The sequence below is a fragment of the Nicotiana tabacum genome, chromosome 6, assembly GCF_000715075.1.
Source record: "Nicotiana tabacum cultivar K326 chromosome 6, ASM71507v2, whole genome shotgun sequence".
NCBI classification, from domain to species: Eukaryota; Viridiplantae; Streptophyta; class Magnoliopsida; order Solanales; family Solanaceae; genus Nicotiana; species Nicotiana tabacum.
Window position 1 is genome coordinate 92368759 of NC_134085.1, and position 23930 is coordinate 92392688.

General features: G+C 38.0%; 1 long non-coding RNA gene across 1 annotated transcript; it reads right to left on the minus strand.

The window, feature by feature from the left end:
- Positions 1-399: 399 nt before the first annotated feature.
- LOC142181479 (uncharacterized) lies at positions 400-18190 on the minus strand. Its single transcript, XR_012710134.1, has 3 exons — positions 17954-18190; positions 17187-17254; positions 400-616 (listed from the first exon to the last, which is right to left on the minus strand). It is a non-coding gene; the product is annotated as an uncharacterized LOC142181479 (long non-coding RNA).
- Between the last annotated feature and the right edge of the window lie 5740 nt (positions 18191-23930).

Below are 23930 nucleotides of genomic sequence, written 5' to 3' on the forward strand. Positions count from 1 at the left end.
ATGATGATGAATCAAGAAAGGAAAGTTCTCCTAAAAGTCCTGTAGCCTATCAAAGATAAGCACAGACGTCTCCGTACTGATCTGCAAGATTCTACTAGACTTGCTCATAACTCGTGAGACCTAAGTGAACCTAGTGCTCTGATACTAAACTGTCACGACCCAAATCCCACTACAGACCGTGATGGCGCCCAACTCCATCCTTAAGCAAGCCAACAAATATATTCAACACGTTAATAGTTAATCCAAAAAAGATTTCGAAGAAATTAAAGAAATAAGGAGTTGCAATTGCTTATTTTTATAGAAAATATAGATATTACTATTTTAAATGTCCGAATAAGGCAAAAATATAAATCGGAAAAAAAAAATCATAGAGGAATACAATCAAGAGAAAAATTTAAAATCCTCAAAATCTGGTGTCACAAGTGCATGATCATCCACCAGAAGGTACAATACTAATACAATATCTGTCTGGAATGTAAAATAGACATGAAAAAATAAATGAATATGCTGGAGACTCTGTGTGCTACTGATCGTAATATAGAATGAAACTCACAGTAAAGTCCCTCAACAGTTGCGCCCATGCGCAAATGACCACCAAAAGTACATGCCCCAGTACCTACACAATTAGTGCAGAAGCATAGTATGAGTACGTAAATCAACGCATACGAGTAACTATCTAGCCTAACCCCGGAGAAGAAGTAACGAGCAGTCAACATCGACACTTACTAGTGGTCCAATAAATCAATACAATGAATTATAAATAGATATGAAACATAATGGTAATGATGAGGTAATAAATTGTAACTAACATTATCCTCCAACATAATGACAGTATGAATTCCTCAAATTTCATGTGCTATCTCAAATAGATAATAAATATCATATAAATTCCAAGTCTCAAATCAAAAGGAAAATCTCATGAATATTCAGACTCCTAACGATATTACGCAAGAATTATGCTAAGGTTGTACGTCCCGATCCATAATAGTCGTGTACATGCACTGTCGTGGTCGTACAGCTCGATCCATGGATGCATCTCAAAATTACTAGATGAGGTCGTACGACCCGATCCTTAATAATGTCATATCACTGTCGAGGCATGCAATCCAATCTATAGGAATAAATAAACTCTTCGAACAATGGATTAAACAATTTCAACACAAGGATGGGCACATAAAGAAAGCATAGTTTTTACCAACAATCAAGTATTCCGCCAACACTCAAGGAATGAAGCCCGACCTAAAATAATCCCTAATCAAATTTCAATTATAAATTTAAGTAATTAAACAAAAAAGTTGAGTTTAGATAATACAAATATTACATGATAAAGTCTTAAGTCTACCCGAACATAAAAATTATTTTAGCTACGTACGGACTCTAATCACCTCATACGTACGTAGCACCCATAGCTATTTGCAAATAACAAATTTAACACCTACGGGGTATTTTACCTCTCAGAAGGTTAGACATGAGACTTACCTTGCTCTGTAATCCGATAGCTGGCTCCAACACATCTCTAACATCTCAAATCGACGCCAAACGAAGCCTAACTAATCAAACAACGTGCGAACCAAATAAAATATACTCCAATACTTGTAATTTAACAATTTATAACAATTTGCAACTCTACTCGAAAAGTCAACCAAGTCAACCTTCGGGCCCACGTGTCCGGATTCCGAAAATTATCGAAGATAACTACTACCCATAACATCATAATTTGTCCCTAATTCCCTATCCAATTTCATGGTTAAAAATCCAACATTACCATTTCTAGGTTTTCTTCCAAAATCCCACAATTTCTACCAATTTCCATGTTTAAATCCATATATAATCCATGTATTTAACTTACAACAAGTGGAATAACTTACCTCATAAAAGATGATGAAAATATCCCCTCAAAGAGCTCCAAAAATCACCCAACCAAGTGAGAATGGGCTAAGTCCCGAAATAAAAATATTTTGTCCAGTCGAACCTTCTTCGCAAATGCAACATGTCCCTTGTGTTCGCGAATCAAAGCCAGATCCAACTCCAAAATTCTTCTTCACGAACGCAAGACAAGGCCCGCGAACGTGATGCTTACCAAGCCCTCCCTTCGCGAATGCGGCCACTCCTACGCGAACGTGAAGGCTAACGTCTCCAGGCCAGCTTCAGCTACGCGAACGCGACTCCCTTGTCACTAACGCGATGAACCTCCGCCCCACACCTTCGTGAACGCGAGGCCTCCATCGCGAACTCGTAGCACAAATCATAGCAACCAAAATCCTTTTTTTGCAAACGTGTACATCCCTCCGTATTTGTAAAGAACAACACTAGAAACCATCGCCAACAACAACAAATCACCAAACTTTGTCTGAAATACACCCGAGGCCCCGGGACCCCGTCCAGTCACACCAAAAAGTGCCAATACGTTATCCAAATTTATCCAAAGGCTCTAAATGCTACAAAAAAATATAAAAACCATGAATTGACGATGAAAATCCTTCTCTTAATTTTCAAACATTCAAACTTCGCCGAATGCGTCCCAATCACACTTAGACATTTCGGATCACAACCAAACTTCATGCAAAAGTTCCAATCAATAAAATTAACCTATCCAAGGTCCTGGAACACCACCCAGGGTCCAACATCGCCAAAATCCATTCCAAGTAAAACTTAGCAAATTTCAAAACCTTCAAAATACTAACTTCCGATATTAAGCATCGAAACACTACCTTACCATCCGATACTTAACCTGAGCCTATGTCCAAGTTCAATATCACCTTACGAATCAATAAGAACCTTCAAATCCAGATTTCGAGGTCGTTTACTCAAAATTCAAACCTTGGTCAACTCTTCCAACTTAAAGCTTTTGAATTGAGAGTTATTCTTCAAAATTAACTCAAAACTCCTCGAAAATCAAAACCAACCACACATGCAAGTCATAATATATAAAGTGAAACTACTCAAGGCCTCAAACCGACAAATGACATGTTAGAGCTCAAAATGATCGGTCAGGTCATTACATTCATCAAGGCCAAATTATTTGTGGCAAGCAGAATGTCATCAACATAGAGAACCATAATTTATTTTGATATAAACACATTCACCAAGATTATTTTTCAAAAATTTGAATCTTGTAATGATTTCGTCGAGTTTCAAGTACGATTGACTGAAAGCTTGTTTAGGCCCACATATAGATTTATTAAGCTTGCACACTAGATGTTCTTTACCCGCTCCTTTAAACCCTTCATGTTGAACTATGTAAACGAGCCAAAAGAGCCATCACAACTCTAAATGCATCCTTAGATGAAACATGAGAAATATTTCTTTATAATCAATACCTTCTTTCTGAGTGTAACCCTTAGCAACAAACCTTGCTTTTAAAATTTTCTATATTTCCCTTAGGGTCACTTTTGGTTTTAAATACCCAATTGCAACCAATAGGCTTAAAACCTATAGACAATTCAATTAACACCCACACTCCATTGTGTTCCATAGAGCATATTTTATCTTTCGTTGTTTCACACCATTTATAAACATATGATAAAGGATCACCCAACTCTCTAATATTACTAAGATTATCAGTCACAAACACAATAAAATCATTAGAAATGGCGATCTTCTTTCTCTTTGTGACCTATGGAGTAGATCATTATGCTCAAGGATCATGGGATCCCCATCATTGTTCCCTTGATTCTCTCCCTCATGAATAGGTTGGTTTACCACCTTTTCATGTACAACAACTATAGGGACAATGACTTTTTTCTCTTTCAAGACAATTTTCTTCCTACATAAACTTCACAATCACAAACATCTTGCACTAGGAATTTTGCATTAACAAACTCAATGATTCTAGTGCCATGCCCAGGACAGAAAAACCTACCTTTAGTGTGATGAAGATATCCCAAAAAGAAACAACTGATAGTTTTATGATCAATATTCTTTTCTGTGGGTGAATAAATATGAACTTCAGCTGAACATCCTCAAATGTGAAAATGGTTCAAGTTAGATTTTCGGTTTGTCCATAGTTCAAAAGGAGTTTTGAGACAGATTTTGTAGGAACTCTTTCACGATGTAGGTAGTTATTTTTAAGGCTTCACCAATACTCAAGTAGGCAAGTTCTTGCCAACATATTTCTCACCATTTCCATGAGAGTGCGATTTTGCCTTTCAGTTACACCATTCTGCTCAAGAGTACCTGTCATGGTGTATTGTGCTATTATCCCACATTCTTGCAGAAATAATGCAAAAGGTACCATACATTGACTAGACTCATCGTATTTTTCATAGTACTCACAACTGCAGTCAGACCTCACTACCTTAATGGACTTTCCAAGTTGTTTTTCAACTTTAGTCTTGTAAATTTTAAACTTATCATGTGATTCGGACTTCTTTTTTAAAAGATATATGTAATAATATCTTGAAAAGTCATCAATAAAAGTAAAAAAATACTTATGATTGGTCAAAGTAGATACATAAGGTCCACTAATATCAGTATAATTAATTTCTAAGAGCTCATAGCTCCTAGTGGAACCCTCTTTCTTAACCTTGGTCATTTTAGCTTTAACACAATCCACATAAGTTTTAAAATCTTTTGGATCAAGAACAAGTAAAATAGTTTTCTTTACCAATCGTTCAATTCTTGCTTTAGAAATATGACCAAGACCCCTATGCCATAACATATAAGACGTTTTACTCATAGCAGACCTTTTGTGAGCAATATTTTCAACAAGCATTGCAGGAAAATATTCATTCAACACATTCAAGCGATACAAACCATCTTTGAAAAAAGCATCAGCAACAATATGTGAATCATAAAAAAATCTTAATAATACCAATATTTTGTTGAAATGAATAACCAGATTTTTTCAAAAGTGAAACTGAATCTAATTTCCCTATCATAGACGTTAAAAAATAGTATTTTCCAAGAGAATACTAGAATTATTTTTAAAAGGCAAAATAGCAGTCCCTATAAACTCTACTTTTGCTTTGATTCCATTGCCCACAACAATACTGTCTTCATCATTTTTTGGCTTCTGTATGCTTACTAGATCCTGTAAGTCATTGGTTGCATGAATAGTTTCACCACTATCCAACCATCAGGAATTTAAAGGAATATGAATAAGACTAGTTTCAAAGTCGACAAAAACCAAAAGATTACTTGATTTCTTTTTCAGAGGACAACCAGCTTTCTTATGACATACTTGTTTGCAATCCCAGCACTTGATTTCTTTCTTATTTACAGCTTGAAGACCAATAAGGTTATGAGACTGACCTTGGTTACCACTAGGCTTACTAGCATGACCACTATAACCTCTTCGATGATGAGACTGACGGTGTTTCTTTTTATAAAATTTGGGTCCACCTTTTCTTTTATAAGAGGGATAATCAGCTGATCTTGACGAACTAACAAGTTTCACTACATTCTCAACTTTTTCCTTTCGGATCCTCCCTTCCTTACCACACAAATAGTGATAAGCTCATCAACACTCCACTTATCTTTTTGTGCATTATAGGTTGTCTTAAGCTGGTCAAATTGCTCAGGAAGGGACCTTGGGGATTGATGAACAAGAAAATCATCGATAATAGTTGCACCTAAATTATTCCGTTTGGTAGCAATATTAACCAATTTCATAATATGATCAAGGACACTACCCGCAAGGTCATGCTTTATGGCAGGCTACCTATCTCAGTTTTATCAGATTCTACGAATTTCTGTCCAATGGTATTCAAGAAATCCTTTGCATTTCCATTATCCTTAATTGCACCTTTTATATGATCAGAAATGAATCACTTCATGATCATAAGGCTCAATTTATTAGCCTTCATCCATTTTGTAACGACCCGACCAATTATTTTCCTTTCTAGAACCCTATACTCCTTAATAAGACTTTTCGTACTTGCTTTTACTGATTTATGACTTGTGGTGATGTTGGTTGGGGATTTGGAAGAGTTTGGGTTAAAATCGGGACACTTGATTTCTTAAGGTTGGCTTAAAAGGCCAAGTTTGACTTTGGTCAACATTTTGAGTAAACAACCTCAGAATTGGTATTTGACGGTTCCAATAGGTTTGTATGATAATTTCATTCTTGGGCGTATGTTCGGATCAAGTTTTGGATGACCCGGAAGTGTTTTGGTGCATAATAGCGAAAGTTGGTTCTTGAAGAACTTTGAAGTTCTTTAAATTTGGTTTGGAGCGGGTTTTGGTAATATCGATGTGAAAATAGGATTCCGAGATCGTGAATAGTTCCATAATATTATTTAATACTTTCACGCAAAATTTGGTGTCATTACGAGTACTATAAGTACATTTCGGCTATTGAAACCCAATTTTGCCCTCATATTTTTAAAATATATATATATACTCTCAAAATAGCATGTTTGCATCATTATTTAGTTTACGAACCTATACAAGCATTTTCTATAATTTTTCATAATTTTTAAAGCACAAAATTAATTTCTTTTATATTTTTATTAAATAAATATTTAATAATTATCCCTCAAATCACTTTGTGACGACTTAGCTACCTAAAATAATTATCTTTACACCTATAATATATGTTTCAAATATTTTATTTCATTATATATAATTACATTAGAATTTTTAAGCTATTTGTCTAATTTCACAATAATGACCTATATTCATATAAATTTTATATTATCTTATGCCAAAATAGCATATTTATATTTTATAATACAACAACAATAACATACCCAGTAAAATCCCACTAGTGGGGTCTGGGGAGAGTAGAGTATACGTAGACCTTACACCTACCCCGAAAATGGTAGAGAGGCTGTTTCTAGGAGACTTTCGGCTCAACAAGAGAGACAATAATATCAGAAAAGAAACAAAAGAAAAGGCATGTAACAACAAAAGATGCAAGAAAGAAAATAACAACTTCGATGAACACGACATAAATCGCTAACAAACCTAAACAAAACTCTATTAGTCTACCCGGTATAAAGAGGGAAGAACTCTCGACTACCCCCTAGCTCACCACCCTAATGCTCGACCTCCACATGTTCCTATCAAGAGCCATGTCCTCGGAAATCTGAAGTCGCGCCATGTCCTGCCTGATCACCTCGCCCCAATACTTCTTTGTCCGCCCTCTGCCTCTTCTCGTACCTGCCAAAGTCAACCGCTCACACCTCCTAATCGATGCATCTAGGCTTCTCCTCCGCACGTGTCCGAACCATCTAAGTCGCGCTTCCCGCATCTTGTCGTCCACGAGAGCCACGCCCACCCTCTCCCGAATATCTTCATTCCTAATCTTATCCAGCCTAGTGTGCCCACACATCCATCCCAATATCCTCATTTCTGCTATTTCATCTTCTGGAACCTTTAGACTCCAAGGCGTGCCTCCATTCCTCCAGTCTCCCATTAACGCCACCTCGCATCTCATCAATCAAAACTATATCATCAGCGAACAACATACACCATGGAACCTCTCCTTGGATATGGTGTGTTAGTACGTCCATCGCCAGAGCAAATAAGAACGGGCTGAGTGTCGATCCTTGGTGTAACCCCATAACAACCGGGAAAGGCTCTAAGTCACCTCCCACAGTCCTAACCCGAGTCATAACTCCATCATACATATCCTTTTTCACCCTAATGTAAGCCATCGACACACCTTTCACCTCCAGACACCTCCAAAGGACGTCTCTAGGGACCTTGTCATACGCCTTTTCTAGGTCAATAAACACCATATGCAAATCCCTCTTCCTATCCCTGTATATTTCCACCAACCTCCTCATAAGGTGGATAGCTTCCATGGTAGAACGACCTGGCATGAACCTGAACTGGTTTTCCGATATAGACACCGCCCTTCTTATCCTCCCTTTCACCACCCTCTCACAAACATTCATGGTATGACATAGTAACTTGATACCCCTATAGTTGCTACAATTCTGGATATCCCCTTTGTTCTTGTACACCAGAACCATTATACTCCACCGCCATTAATCAGGCATCCTCTTTTTCCTGAAGATAACATTAAACAACCCAGTTAGCTACTCCAAGCCTGCTCTACCCACATATCTCCAAAACTCTACTGGAATCTCATCTGGTCCGGTCGCTTTGCCCCGACTCATCTTACCCATTGCACCCATGACCTCCTCAACCTTAATGCGCTACAATACCTAAAGTCTCGGTGACTCTCGGAGTGCCCCAAATGCCCTAACACGATGTTTCCATTCCCCTCTTTGTTCAAAAGTTTATGAAAGTACGATTGCCATCTTTGCCTAATTTGGGCCTCTTCCATCAATACTTGACCGCCTTCGTCTTTGATGCACCTCACTTGATCCATGTCACGAGACTTCTTCTCCCTCGTTTTGGCCAGGCAAAATAACTTCTTGTCCCCTCCTTTGCCCTCAAGTTCCTCATAAAGCCGACCAAAAGCAGCAGTCTTGGCCTCTGTGACCGCTAATTTCGCCTCCTTCCTAGCCTCCTTATATCTTTGCTCTCTGTTTGCTCTCCTCTGACAGCAGCAATCTTGGCCTCTGTTTTCTCTCCTCTGATCCTCGTCGGTTCTCTTTACTAACTTAATGTAAGCCGCTTTCTTGGCTTCCACTTTACCTTGGACCACGTCATTCCACCACCAGTTGCCTTGGTGTCTACCAGAGTAACCTTTTTAAACTCCCAACACCTCTCTTGCTGCCTTCCTTACACAGTTCTCCGTCGCCATCCACATAGCGCTAGCGTCCCCACTACTCTTCTAGGCACCCATATTCATCAGCTGCCACTCTAAATCCTGCGCTTTATCCTTAGACAAATCTCCCCACCTGATCCTCGACTGACCCCATACAAACCTCTTCTTCCTCTTCAACAAGATACCGACGTCCATGACCAGGAGCCTATGTTGAGTTGTGAGGTTCTCACTCGGTATCACCTTGCAATCCTCGCACAACCCCCTATCACTCGTACTGAGGAGGAGATAGTCAATCTGAGTCTTAGCCACCATACTCTGGAAAGTAATCAAATGTTCCTCCTTCTTCGGGAACATAGAGTTCACGATCACCAACTCGAAAGCTCTAGCAAAATCCAACAGTGAGGTACCACCCCCGTTCCTATCACCAAAGCCGAAGCCACCGTGCACCTCACCATAGCCACCAGTAGATGACCCAATATGACCATTGAAATTCCCTTCTATGAATAGCTTCTCTGTAGGCGGAATACCCCCACGCCACCTCATCTAGCGCCTCTTAACCTCCTCGTCCAAGCCTGTTTGCAGCGCGTAAACGCTAATGACATTCAGAGTGCTCCCTCCAACTACTACCTTAGTCGCCATCAATCTGTCATTCACTTATGTAACCTCTACCACCGACTCTCTAAGCTCCCTATCCACCAAAATGCTCACTCTTTTCTTCCCCTTCACGACTCCGGAGAACCACAATTTATACTCGTCTACATTCCTCGCCTTCAATCCTACCCACCTAGTCTCTTGCACGTACGCTATATTGACCCTTCTCTTCTGGAGAATCTTCGCCAGCTCTATAGACTTACCCATAAACTTCCCTATATTCCACAATCCAATTCTCAACCTACAGGCTACCTTGTTCCTTTTACCCCATTTGGGTCCCGTCCCACCCTCTGGCCCTTGCCCTACCCCCCTTTCAGTGCATAAACAATATTTTATTTTATTTATTAAGCATTTTTATAAATCATTGTTGATAACCCAAACCTCAGCCCAATAACCCCTAACCCCAATCCCAAGCAACCCTACCCAGTCCAAAATTGACGTAGACCCTTTAATCCACAGGCGTTGATAAAACATTGTCAATGGATCACAACCATCAACCCCTCTTCTCTTATAACCCGACCCCCAAACCCTAGAGATCATTGTCTCTAACTAGCCGCCCTCAAACGCTCCTCCCCCACCAAAACCCTAATCGTCGCCTTCTCCAAATCTTCCCCTAATCCCGGCTACAATGGAATTTTCCTCTTATTTACTTACCATATTTGTGTGTTATCACTACTGGTTGATTCTCCATGGTATCACTAAGTACTTGCCTAAATATGGCAAGTACTACCTCTCCGATTCTGTTTGAATGAGCCTTATTTCTTGAATCTAGACCGTACTTCGTCTACACGCATTTGATTCTATATTATGTGAGTCCGATTTTGTTTGGATGTTTGTGATTTAAACCTTTACTAAAAAACTAGGGTTTACCATAATTCTCTCTTAAATCGATTTCAAACTGATTTGCATGTTTTCTTTCCTTGTTTATTGTTTATTTTACTTGTTTCCTTATATGTTTTCCCGATTTCTGACTACTATATAAACCTCCTCATTTTCCCTTCTGGGACAGCTTTTGAAATTGATCCTTTACTAAAATTTGAGGTTTTCTATTTTGTTATTTGCTATAATGTACTGGTTGGCTGAAAGCCAAGGCCATTAACATCTTAAACTCGTTCCTGCTGCGAGCACTACCCTGGTTTCATCGAAGATCTTGGGAACTTTGACGCATTAGGGATTCTGGGTTTTCTGGGGAAATTTATTCTTTATTGTTCTTCCCTTAACCGTTGAGTTACTAGACTTTGCAATTTCAGTCCTAAGCATCTATGGTTTGTACATGTTTTCATTCCTGAAATTAGTCAACTTAATATGTTTTCCTGGGCTGTGTTTGTGTGTAATTTTTTTTACTTCTTTAGGTCTCTTTAATTTTAGTTTCAAGCACGCCTGGTTCTATTGAATTATGACTACTCAATTTGTTAAAATTACTACTATTTAGGGCTCTTCATGTGTTTGATTTAGTGTTTTGTTTGAATATGCCTTACTCACATAATTTGCACTTCTTTTAGTCAACTAGTGGATTAAGTGCAAAGCATGAATGTATTCACTCACCGTATGGCTAAACCAATTCTAGATTTCTATTATAGTTTGATTATCTGACATGTTTTGACCCTGCTCTCTATCAGCATGCCCTTTAGCATATTTAACCCAATCCTTTTTTCACCAGTCATGGTAATCTGCTTTTCCGTCTACTGCTTGTGGTATGCTTTACTATGATTCGCACTCGGTGGTCTCTTATCTCCTAAGACTAGTTTTGTACCCTATAGCATTTTAACATGTTTAGTTTTGGATCACTTCAACATGAGCCTGACTATTATGGTTGTATGTTGTTTCTGCATATTGTGTTTATATAATACTTTAACTATATGGAGATCCCCTTTTACTTTAATGAACTTTTTACTAAGTCCTGTGGAATGCTCTTTAATGCTGCTTAAAAAATTGTTCTAAACTAGTTTCATGCCATTCTGGTTTTTTAAAAAGACAAACACTATATTTTGATAACTGGGACCTTACTCCTGTGTTAACATGTTTTCAGTATGCTTTGGTTCATTTTCCATTCTCTCCTTTATGTAATTATCAAAATATGTATCCCTCCATTATGTCTAAGTATGGAGTAATATGACATTAGGTTAGGCTTAACCTAATTTAGACATTTAATCTTCAACTAGTGCAACCTATGTTTTGCAAACCTGTTTCTTATTCTAATTCCTATGATGATTGTTTATGTGGTACTTTGACTATGTGAACCTGGCTTGTATTTGCTGGTCTACTTGACCAGTTGTGTTGTATGATAATTCTGGGAATTTTTATCCATCCTACCTACCTGTTACTCTGGTATTCTGAACTCCTATTCTTAGCCGGCTAAAAGCCAAGGCTACCTAAGTTCTTTGTTTCCCCCTAGTGTGAGCACTAATCAGGGTCCATTTTGAGGCCCTTGTGAACTCTGACATGCTAGGGGTTTGGCTTTAGTCATTCCTCTAACGCCCAAACTATCCCTAATGCTCTACTTCCCTATCATGTGTTGTGTTTCATGTTGGTTGTTCAAAGTTATGCAATACTTGGTGTTATAGCTCCTTGAAAGGGGTCTGAATCCCCTATGGACCTGTGATCTTATGGTTCTTTTGATAAAGGCCTAAGTCTGCAATGCCAGAAGTTTTGAAGGCCTAGTAAGGCTGGGTATTTAGTTATTCTATTTGGGCCTGCTATAGGCCTATCTATTGCCATGTAATATTATTACTGTATTATTAATTTGGGTATGTAATAACAATCTTTGTATAAACGATTGGGGTGGTAGTAAAAGGAGATGGGGTAGATTCTAATATTAATGTATAATGGGTAGGAAATATATCTATTGGATTGAATGATGCGTTTGCTTATATGGTCCATTCTCTATGAACACTATAGAAAGCACGCCATTAGGAAAACACACACACTTGCACTATTTGTTTATTAGTAAAGCATGAGCTCAAATGTCCCAATATCTTTGTTGCTATGTGTTATTAGAGAACCATGCCCGTAGGAAATATATGTATTGAATTTTCCGTTAATTTGCATTACTACAACATATCCACTAGAGATCATGCCTATAGGACTCTAATCATTTCATTTATTATGGAATTTCATATTTCATCTAGAGAATATGCCTATAAGGTTTAACAATAAAATCAGAATCCCAATTGTTAATCATTAAAAATCCTGCTTGTAGGATGCCACTGTGTCTTAATAACTAGTAATGACGCCCCTTTAACATTGTTTGTATCTCATCTAGGCCATTATCAAGTGTCTGAGTAATTCTAATTTTCCACTCTCTCTATTGCATAATCACCTCGTCGCAACAATTATAGGATTAATAATTGAGGAATTTGCCTTCTCAATGATTAGTGTGTAATAACCTATGCAATCCCATCTATGAATCTCGCTGGTGCCAGAATCTGCTTGCGTGCCTTGATGCCTATCACATAGAAATCATGCCCATAGGGAGTTAAGCTCATTAGTCTCAAATTTCCTAGCATGAAAACTTGTTTTCCACGTGCATTTTTGTGTAATTGTAGAGGCTAACTTGAGCCTTTAAAAAGCAGAGGTCCAATGCCTTTTGGATCATAGGTATGAGACGTGTAGTGTACGCCTAATTCACAATTTAGAATTAACTAATGTGTTTTAGGTAATAACTTAAAGATAGTAATTGGGTAACAGGAGATGATAGTATGTGCCCGCTGAATAATACGAGTAACACCCCATCTTGAGGGAGTTACGAAGTATTATTTATGTTGCATGGGGTGATCCTTTAGGCTAAAAAACTTAGGTACCCCCATTTTATTTCCCCATTATTTTTTAATCAAGTGATTGTACTCAGTTATTCAAAGTCTTTTATAATAATAAAGTTTCTTAAACTTGTTGCTCTCTATACCTTTGTTTATCTGACTAATTCTTGTAACTCAAGTTCGGTTGGGACCCATAGTTGTGGACCTCGAAGAGTGCCTAACACCTTCTCTTCGAGGTAATTTTGAGCTCTTACCCCGATTTTTGGTGATGCAATTTAGTCAAACCTGAGTCATATGCAAATAAGTGCCCTAACATACCTTAAAAATTGTTAGGTGGCGACTCTTCTCTTTTAACCCTTCCTTTATAAGAGTTGTCACACATCAAAACCTGCTTTCGCGAGAAAACGGGGTGCAATAGCATGACGACTCTACCAGGGATATATTTAGGCTCTTACCATAACAAACTTGGCTTATATGAATTAGTCTCCTCTGATAAACGTGATTCTTTTATTTGTTGCTACATGCACATCCCGCTCCCATTTTTCCTCTTATTTGTCTAACTCATTGTTGCATACACATCCCTTCCCTATTCTCCCTTCATTTGAATTTGTGGCAATATGCAAATCCCTTCCCTTCTCCACCCTTCCTTGCTTAAATTGGTTACAACATGCATATCTCTCTCCTATTCACCTTTATTACTATAATTGCTCTTCATTCGTTTAAAGATTGCTACATTATGCCTCTCCCGTCCCTACTCCCTTGCTTGCTTTATTACCTTCTCATATATCCCACAAACTAACTTCTTTCCTTTGTCTTTCTTTTATATTTTTTATGTTTTACCTTAATATTGTCTTTATCGCTTTCTATTTATTATGCAAATACTTGACAATGTGTTAATTATTTTCGCATAAAGCATGCTCCACATCATATTCCACTCGTGCCTAATTAATACCATAGCGACGCTTGATGAGTGTCAGCACTCTTCCAAAATCATCCTTTAAATTTGGAAAGGCTTATTTGCGGTAAAATTAGTCGATCGGCGGTGCAGTCGACGGTTCCGTGCCTTTTCCTCTCAAGTTGTCCGCTTGAGGGTACCATTCTAGACTCTTCTAGAAACCTCACTCTAATATCAACTGTGCATGCATCATGTCAAACTTAGTATGGGTTAAAATGTTGTCCCCGTGATAATCCTCTAAGGCAAGCCTTGTCCAATGTCCGCCGAGATTTCCATAATCCCAGTGGACACTATCACGTTATATGTATTACTTGGAGAAAATATGCCAAAATTTTGATCATTAGTATGTAAATAGTCAAATCTGAAGGGGGGGAAAGCTAACTCTATTTGTTTGTAGAAAATGAAGAACGAAGTCCCTAAATTCGGCATGGTCCAAAACATCCCACCTTTGCTGCTAGATTGGTGGAAAAATCTCGCACCTTGCAACAAGAATCACGTAAGAAGGGTCCTGGGTAATTTTTCCATATCTAACTCCTTTCTTGGAGGAAATAAGAGGTTTCACTAATTTTCCATGGGATAGTCCCGGATTACTGGTGCCAGATAATCGCACCCCTCGCGGTTTTGTGAAAATGTTAGGTTTCAAGAAAAATGATGAACTGCTTTGTCTGAAGAAGTCGTACATTCCATTTGAATTTCTTTATGAACGATATGTGCACATCAAGTCATACCGCCTTTATCATGATGAACTCGCCATTAATTCCTTAGGTTGGATGCACCGTCAAGTCTACATGTTCATAATATGCTTCTTGGGGTTTCTGATATTTCCAATGAAAGGGGGAAGGATCCATACTCGTCTAGCCATGGTTGCTAGAACCTTAATGGAAGGCATTGAGGGCAAACCTACACTATTATCCCCATGATCTTGGCTAAAATGTACTGTACTCTAGATTGGTGCAAGCAGGGGTTCGGGCAATTCGAGGGTTGTAATCTGCTACTGCAAGTTTGGTTACTAGAACATTTTCAAAGAGGAGAGTATCGCCAGGAGATCTTGAGTCGAACATTGAATGACTACAAAACTTACCATCACCCAAAGAGAATGACATTTATCCCAGACAAGTTTGCACAACCTGGAAATGCTGTGAGTTGGGTGTGCTTCTTCAGCAATCTGACGGACAAGCAGGTACATTAGATGTTCAAATGGTTTCCTAGCTGTGAGTTCATCATCAGGTCAAGAGAGACTACTCATCTAGTACTGATCGGGTTAAGGGGAATTTATCCTTATGCTCCCATAAGGGTAATGAGAAAAGCGGGAAGAAAACAGGTTATACCTCGAGTTTCCAACATGGTCCAGTACAAAATAGACTTTAAAGGCGACATTATACCATTCAAGTTTGAGGCACAACATATGTGGAACCAGAAAATCATTGTGGAAAAGGATACTATTGAGCCAGACTAATATCACGCTAGTCATGTGTATTTCTACCCATCATGGCTAGTGGATGATATAGCAAGAGACGTCAAGCCGAGAACTAATTTGAAAAACAAGATCATAAATGACGTTGCTAAAGCACAAGCTAAGTATAGGAGGTTACACAAGAGAGTGTTTGAATTTGAAGCTATGCATCTTGAGCAACACAAATTGAATATGGAAGCAATCAACGAATGGAAGCAAATTGCCACCAAGTCAACAGAAAGACTGGAATATCTGGAGCAAGGATTGATGAAGCTTGAAGGGAAAATGAGGAAAAGGATTGCAGGCTATCAAAACATGGATGGCAATGAAGGAGGGCTCCTAGCAAAGGCTTATCTATTCCTGGATATGAGCGATTTGGGGAATCTGATCGATGGAGTCAAACGAGCCAAGCACGGGAAAGGTCTTTCTGAGACAGAGTAGATTAGGAGAATGTTGTTTTATTGCTTTCTAGTTTAGTTTAGATTTCAATTGTAATAACGCACATGCCATTAGTAACTCTCTTATTTTTGTCGTTTTGGCAAAGATTTGATTTATTTTCACATTAATGGAATGACATAATTATTGGCATCAATTTTCTCCAAGTTTATGCATCGCTAGGCCTACCTCGAGAATAATGAGGTCCCCAAAATTAGGACACGAATTTATAATTCCGCAATACCGCAAACATCCTTTTAATACTCCTTACTGACTTGGTTACCTTTTGTTTTTTCTTTTGATTATTCCCATTCCCCAAGGTTGGTTCGTGCATACTTGCATTATCAGCATATCATACCAGATCCCGAGGTCCTCCACCTCCTCCTCCTCCAAGTGATCCCAAAAACAAAGGAAAAACCAAATTGGATGATATGAGTGGTATCAGGAAAGACAACGCTACTCACACAGAGAATGTTGAAACTTCGGAATGAGTTTAAAACGAAATACAAATAGTTGCAGATGATTTTAGAATGGAACCAAATGCTAATAAAATAATTTTAATACTAGAATAGATTCAAGTAGACAAAAACCAATTAGGTACTAACTTTCAGTAGATCTAGAATACCTTACCCTTTTATTAGTTACCAATAACATGTCAATCCTTTTGTAAGTTTGAGCATTGAGTTACAAAAGACTCGGTCTACTTAAAAACCCAACTACTCATAAGTCATAAAGATTGGTAAAGAAATATAATTTTATATTACTTATATGCAATACCTATCTGTTAGATTCTAATCATATAAGTAAAATCTTCAAATAGGCATTTAGCACACAATATCCCCATCCCAAGCAGTCTTTCTTCACTATTACAAAGTAGTTCATATATCTTTACAGACTACAAGGAAATATATATATATATCTTGGATAGAAACAAGGTCTCCATTTTATTACCCTCAATTGCATGATCTCTAAGATACAATTCAGGACATTTGCCAATCACGCATATAAGAGCACATTAGGAACATAGATCTAGATAGATTTTTCCACAAACAGATTGTCGACTTCATTTGCCATTGATTCCTAAAGGTGGGATCTCTAGCAATTAACTAAGGTTCTTTAATCATTCAACCAAAACAAAGGATAGCTGTAACAGGGCTTCAAACATTGCAGGTTATTGATTGCGAATTGTCATGATATCTAAAGATTAATATCCTATAGATATGCTCCTAGACAATTAAACATTAATCGCTTATGAAAGTTAACATGTTTAAGCACACCAGATTATGCACATACAGAGTTTAAGAGACGTACCTGGGCTTCAACTTGGTATGCATTTCAAAGGAATGTCGCACGGCATTCAGCATAACCAAGTAAATAACCTGCAAAAGAAAGTAAAAAGGGACAAAGATTAAAGAAGATTACTATCTATTCTAACAACAACTAGCACATGAAAGAATCATAATGCGTTGTTCATGAAAACTAACCATTTCGCGAAGTACCGAAATAAGAAAACCATAAATCCAAATAAATAGCTAGCGGATAGAGTTCAACAGTAGAATAAACCCAATAACTGTAGCGATGAACTTGAACAATAACAACAAGAAAGAATCTGAATGCCGAGAGGAATGAAAAGCAACAAGTTTTGCCTCGACTTACAACCGTCAAAGCAAGAATAGAAAAAGCCACTCGTATAATGAATCTTAATAAGAATGTTATAATGGTTGTGAATAAGTAATTCTGAAGCCCCCCCCCCCCCCCCCATCAATGTATAGAACTAGTGGTATTTATACTAGTGAATTAAACTTAAGTCGTGTCACTATAATGGAAAAGAATTATAAAAACCCCGAATCAAATAAAGAAATATTTAGAATATAAAAACAAAATTTCTGTCAAAAAGGAACTCAAGGATTGGGGCGAGATTTGAGTATTAAAATAGGGAAGAAGAGCCGGTGGTGCCTATTTTAACAGAAAAGGACTAAATACTTACTTATATGTAATTGAACCGAAAATCATGAGAGAAACATATGTAATTGAACTTCCAAAATTATAATCCAATCAGTAGCAAATGAAATGTCTACCTCAAACCTGTCCACATTCACTGATAAGTTCGAATCTACGGATGCCGAAATAGGAAGAAGAGTATGAGAATCCTCAAGCATCTCTAAAATAGAGCTAACATTTCGGTTCCAAATCAAGGTAAATAAATATTTCCTTAGGACTTTAATAGGAGAATTAGTCAAGGAAACAAAATAACATAGAAAAGGAAAAGAAGAAAAAATTATTGAAGTGGCTAAAAATAAAGATTTGATGAACGAGATAAGGGGTATATGTGCCGGCAACAAAGTTGGCGGAAGATTTTAGATGAAAGTACTACTAAAAAGTTGACAAAAAGGGGCATATGTGCCGGCAACAGTTTCCCCTCTTTGCCCGAAAATGATAAAAGAGTTGTCGGGCAAAGAAATTAACGTAGTAGCCAATTTTGTCTGACTAATGAGATAGTTGTCTAAGAACAAAAGGGACTAAGAGTTTTTTCAAAAAATATTGTGGCCGAACTCTGGTTTTTGAGTTGCCTACATATCCTGGGCTTTACGAGAATCAGGCCGTATATAGTTCTAGATTAGGGAAGGACATGAATCCCTAAAAATTTGCCCAGTATTGAATTATGATCATACTGGATATTATGATCATATAAAAATGAAAGGTTGTGCGGTGAAAATAGAACTGGGAAGTAATGTGGTTATGAGTAAGGTAGAGATGGTTGCAAAAATTGAGGAAAGAGAAGTAAGTAGTGAAAACTAATATTATAAAGAGGATAAACGCGCACTTACTACTTCAAGGAGATGTTAATTATAGAAATTATTCCAATCTCAAGTGGCGGTGACGTTGGAATTGAGTAGAAATCAAAAATAGAGAGATACTGGATGCGAAAATTGCCCTAGTTTGATAACAAGAACTTGTTACGATATTTTCCGTCTTGTACCTGCAAACTTCAAGTATTGCTACAAAAGATAATTATTATGTGAGCACATGTAAGCCTTAATAGGGTGAATGTAATTTACTGAAAATATTTAAACATGATGCAAATTCCCTTTGGACTATGAAAGTTGTCTTCGGACGATAAGGATGATGTCCTGGGCCATGAAGCGTATGATAAGGGATTTGCAGGCAATGAAATGGTGTTCTTAGGCCATGAAGATGATTCCTTTGAACTATGACACCTTTGAATAATGATGTGCAAATTCGGATCCTTAGGCCATGAAATGGTGTCCTCGGCCATGAAAGTGGTGCCTTTAGAGTATGACGCCTTTGGATAATTTGGCGATCTTTTAGCCCATGAAATCCAGTATGGAGCAATCTTCCAGCCCATGAGATGCAGTATGAGGCGATCTTTTAGCCCATGAAATGCAGTATGTAGCGATCTTTCAGCCATGCAATGCAGTATGTGGCGATCTTTCAGCCGTGAAATGCAGTATGTGGCGATCTTTCAGCCATGCAGATGCAGTATGTGGCGATTTTTCAGCCATGCAATGCAGTATGTGGCGATCTTTCAGCCATGCAATGCAATATGAGGCGATCTTTCAGCCAAGCAATGTGGTATGGGGCAATCTTTTAGCCATGCAAATGCAATATGATGCAATGCAGTATCAGACTATCTTTCAACCATGCAGATGCAGTATGGGGCAAACTTTTAGCCATGCAGATGTAATATGATGCAATGCAGTATGAGGCGATTTTTCAGCCATGCAATGCAGTATGAGGCAATCTTTCAGTCATGCAATGCAGTATGGGGTGATGTTCAAACCATGCAGATGCAGTATGAGACAATCTTTCAGCCAAGCAATGCAGTATGGGGCGATCTTTCAGCTATGCAATGCAGTATGAGGCAATCTTTCAGCCATGCATATGCAGTATGGGGCGATCTTTTAGCCATGCAGATGATATAAGGTAGTGTTTAGGCTTATGCAGGGATGAAAGCAACGTTTATCCCTTTATAAGAGATGAAGGCAATGTTTAGCCTTGTGTAAGAGATGAAGACAGTGCTTAGCCTTATACAAGTAATGGAGACAGAGTTTAGCCTTATACATGTAATAGAGGCAAAGTCTAGCCTCATGCGATGAATGGAGGTAGAGCTTAGCCTCATACAAGGAGAAGAAGGCAGTGGTTGGCCTTGTGTAAATAAGACAAAGCAATTCTTAGCCTTTTGAAGATGAAGACTTTGCGCTTTGCGGTGTATGGACCTATGTAGGCGGTGATCTTCGTGCTTTGCAGTGCATGTCTGTTGAGAAATTCTTGATGTTGTTGTACCTATCATTCCTTTTTGAAGACTCTGATGATACAATCTTAAATTTTGAGGAAACTTCCTCAAAAAAATTTCCCCAGTTTCGTGTTTGGAGGGAAATAGAGTTTTTGTTATAATAATACTGAACCAAATAATGGGTTACATATGTATCCCTTTTAAACAAAAATCAGAAAAAAACATAGATCGTATTTGAAGCTTATAGAATTGCTAGAGAGTGCAAGATTGATGTAATCGAGTAGTCCCCTATTGAAAGTTCATGTGGATGCTCCAAAAGAATAGAGTGTGACTAGAAGATCGAGCTTAAACATAAAATTTTTAGAAGAGTATCACGGGTGGGTGGGTGTAGATTGGTAGAGTAACACGTATTGCTTCAGTCGTATTGACCATTGAGTGCAGTTCTCGAGAAGGTCTCTATGATTCAACAGGTACTTGGAGATTATTACTAACACTTGTGAGAGTATTTTAGAATTGAGCAAATAAAGTACCAGAAGCAAACACAAGGGTCTAACATACTTGGATTTCAAGTCTTATGGCATGGATGTAAAAGGCGCAAGATGAGAAAGACACAAGACCATAATGTCTGAACAAGATTAGGTCACATTTGGCTGCTAAGACAGAATTGAATTAATCGGATAGAGGGAAGATTGATTGTATGAGCGTGGAAAATGTCCTATCTTTTAAAAAATAGAATATTATGCCAGTTTGGCGAAAGTCACTAGAAGACTCTAGTATTGCATAAGTTGGGATACAAAATAAAAACCCTAAAATAATATTAGTTGGACAATAGCCCTAAGCATGATCTGGACTAACTTGAATAAAAGATAACATCAACTGAAGGGTAAAACATCTCATTTTGAAAAAGTTATACCCATATGAGCAAAATTGAGATGCAACATTATTTGAAAAAGAAATTGCATCATTAACTAAAGCTGGTGATAATGATGGTCAGTCATATTATGTAATCAATGGATGAAATACTCCCGTTAGGCAAAATAGGAGATTATGCCCCTAGGATGGGAAGATAGTTTGTTCAGACCCAAGATTCGTGTGATTTGAACCTAAGAATAGAAATCAAAGAAATGCCCTAAAATTGATTGTATTAGGCATATAGTGATTTTAAAAGAATATGTCATGAGTACTTTGAAATAAATAGCAAATGAATAAATAGAGATATGTAAGAGAGAATATAAATACACCTAATAATGTGTAAATAAGCCTTTATGGGGATGGCAAAAGAGATAAGGTTGATTTAGCCCTACCACTCCTAAATCTGAAAATTTAAGACAACGGTTAGCATATTAACAAATCTTTCTCCAAATAATGCAAATAAGGTGATTGTGTCCATTGGGATTATGAAAATTCCAGCGGACTTTGGACAAGGCTTGTCTTAAAGGGTTATTATGTGGACAACATATTAACCCGGCTAGGTTTGACCATGATGCATGCACAATTTTAATCAGAGTAAGGTTACTATGGGTGTCTAGACTGGTACCCTCAAGAGAACACCGCTTTTTCACGGTTAGGCCTTGAAACTTCAGTAACCAGGCGTGTAGAAGTTATAGAAGACCGGTATAGGACTTCAATGGCCTTGAAAGCCATGAATTCCGGTGATTTTAGAGTGAAGTGGAGGGAGGCGGCTAGGGTTCGAGAAGCTTTAAGAGAGAATTGAGAGAAGGGGGAGGGATTCAAGGGTGGTTACAGAAGCAAAATGACATAGGGTTTGGGGGGTAGGTCAGGTTAAAAAGGAAGGGGTGAATATGCGCCGTTGATCTAAGTGATCAATGGCTAGGATTAAAAGGGGGATCTAGGCGGGTTATTAAAATGGGTTATGGGTCGGGTAGATTTAGGATTTGGGCTGGGTAATTGGGTCATTAGGTTGGGTTTAATTGGGGTGCCAAATCTGGCTAAAATTGAAATGCAAATGGGCTAACATTTAAATAGTCATTTTCCCTTATTTTCTTTATAAAAAATAGTAAAATGATTTCAGGACATAAATTAAAAGCACTAAAATGATTGGTAATACATAATTATCAAATGAAATATACTGGAGTTAATTTTATAAACATAAATATGATTTATATTTTTAAAGAGGCCAATATTGCAATTATATGCAATTTAGTTTTAAAAATGCCAAATAAATTTGTAAAAATACGCAAAAATTATGTTAGCTATATTTTAGCACAAATATGAGAATCCAATAAATGAATTACCAAAAAGATAATTTTGGGAATAATTATTGGGGTTTTCTTTATAAAATAGGGCAATAAATTGGTTTAAAATCCTTAAAAATTGAGAGAAAAATATTAAAATCTTGGGACATACTTATATATGTATATACATGCTATTTTAAAAGTATTTTTCATATTAAAAATATACTAAAAAAATTGGGTATCAACAGCTGCCCCTCTTTACCCGGAAAGGATGAAAGAGTTGTCGGGTAAAGATATGATGGCCAATTTTGACTGAACGAAATGGTTTGAAGAGGTTTGGCCATGTTCTAGCTCCTGAGCTGCCTACATATCCCTGGTCTTACAAGAATCAAGCCATATATTGTTCAGGATCCACCGGCGGAGTATGCCGATGGAGACTTTTCAAAGACGGACGCGATATTGAGGACGAGGTGAATGGTCAAAGTCTAACATGGCTGCGGGAACTGGAGCCGGATCGCTCCTGCTGAGATGGCCGTTTCTCGCCGATTTACTTGCAAATAAGCAACACAAACATATATTGTGCATAAATTTAAACATGATGCAAATTCTCGTCGGACCATGAATGGTTGTCCTCGGATGGTTAGGATGACGTCCTTAGATCATGATGTCCTGGGCCATGAGGCGTATAAAGGATTCACAAGCCATGAAATAATGCTCTCGGGCTATGACGATGATGCCTCCGAACCATGATGTCATTGAATAATGATATGCAAAAAGATTAAAAGGGGTCCTCAGGCCATGATATGGTGTTCCCGGGCTATGAAAATGGTGCCTCCGAACAATGATGCCTTCGGATGATTTGGCGATCTTTCAGCCCATACGATGCAGTAGGTGGCGATCTTTCAGCCGATGAGATGCAGTAGGTGGCGATCTTTTAGCCGATGAGATGCAATGAGTGGCGATCTTTCAGCCATGCAAATGTAGAGGAGGCGATCTTTCAGCCATGCAAATGTAAATAAGGTGGCGATCTTTCAGCCAATGCAAATGTAAATAAGGAGGTGATCTTCAGCCAATGCAAATGTAAATGAGGCAGTGATCTTTCATCCATGAAAATGTAAATGAGGCAGTGATCTTTCAGCCATGCAAATGCGGATATGGTTGCGATCTTTCAGCAAATGCAAATGTAAATAAGGCGGTGATCTTTCAGCCAATGCAAATGTAAATAAGGCGATCTTTTAGCCATGCAAATAAGGTGGCGATCTTTCAGCCGATGCAAAAATAAAGTGGCGATCTTTCAGCCATGCAAATGTAAATAAGGTGGTGATCTTTCAGTCGATGCAAAAATAAAGTGGCGATCTTTCAGCTAATGCAAATGTAAACAAGGTGGTGATCTTTCAGCCATGCAGATGGAGGTAGATCTTAACCTCGGAAGGCAGAATGGTAGCCTTATGCAGTGCAGAAATGCAGATGGAGACAACGCTTAGTCTCGGAAGGCAGAATGGTAGCGTTATGCAATGCAAGAATACAGATGGAGATAGAGCTTAGTCTCAGAAGGCAGAATGGTAGCCTTATGCAGTACAGAAATGCAGATGGAGACAACCCTTA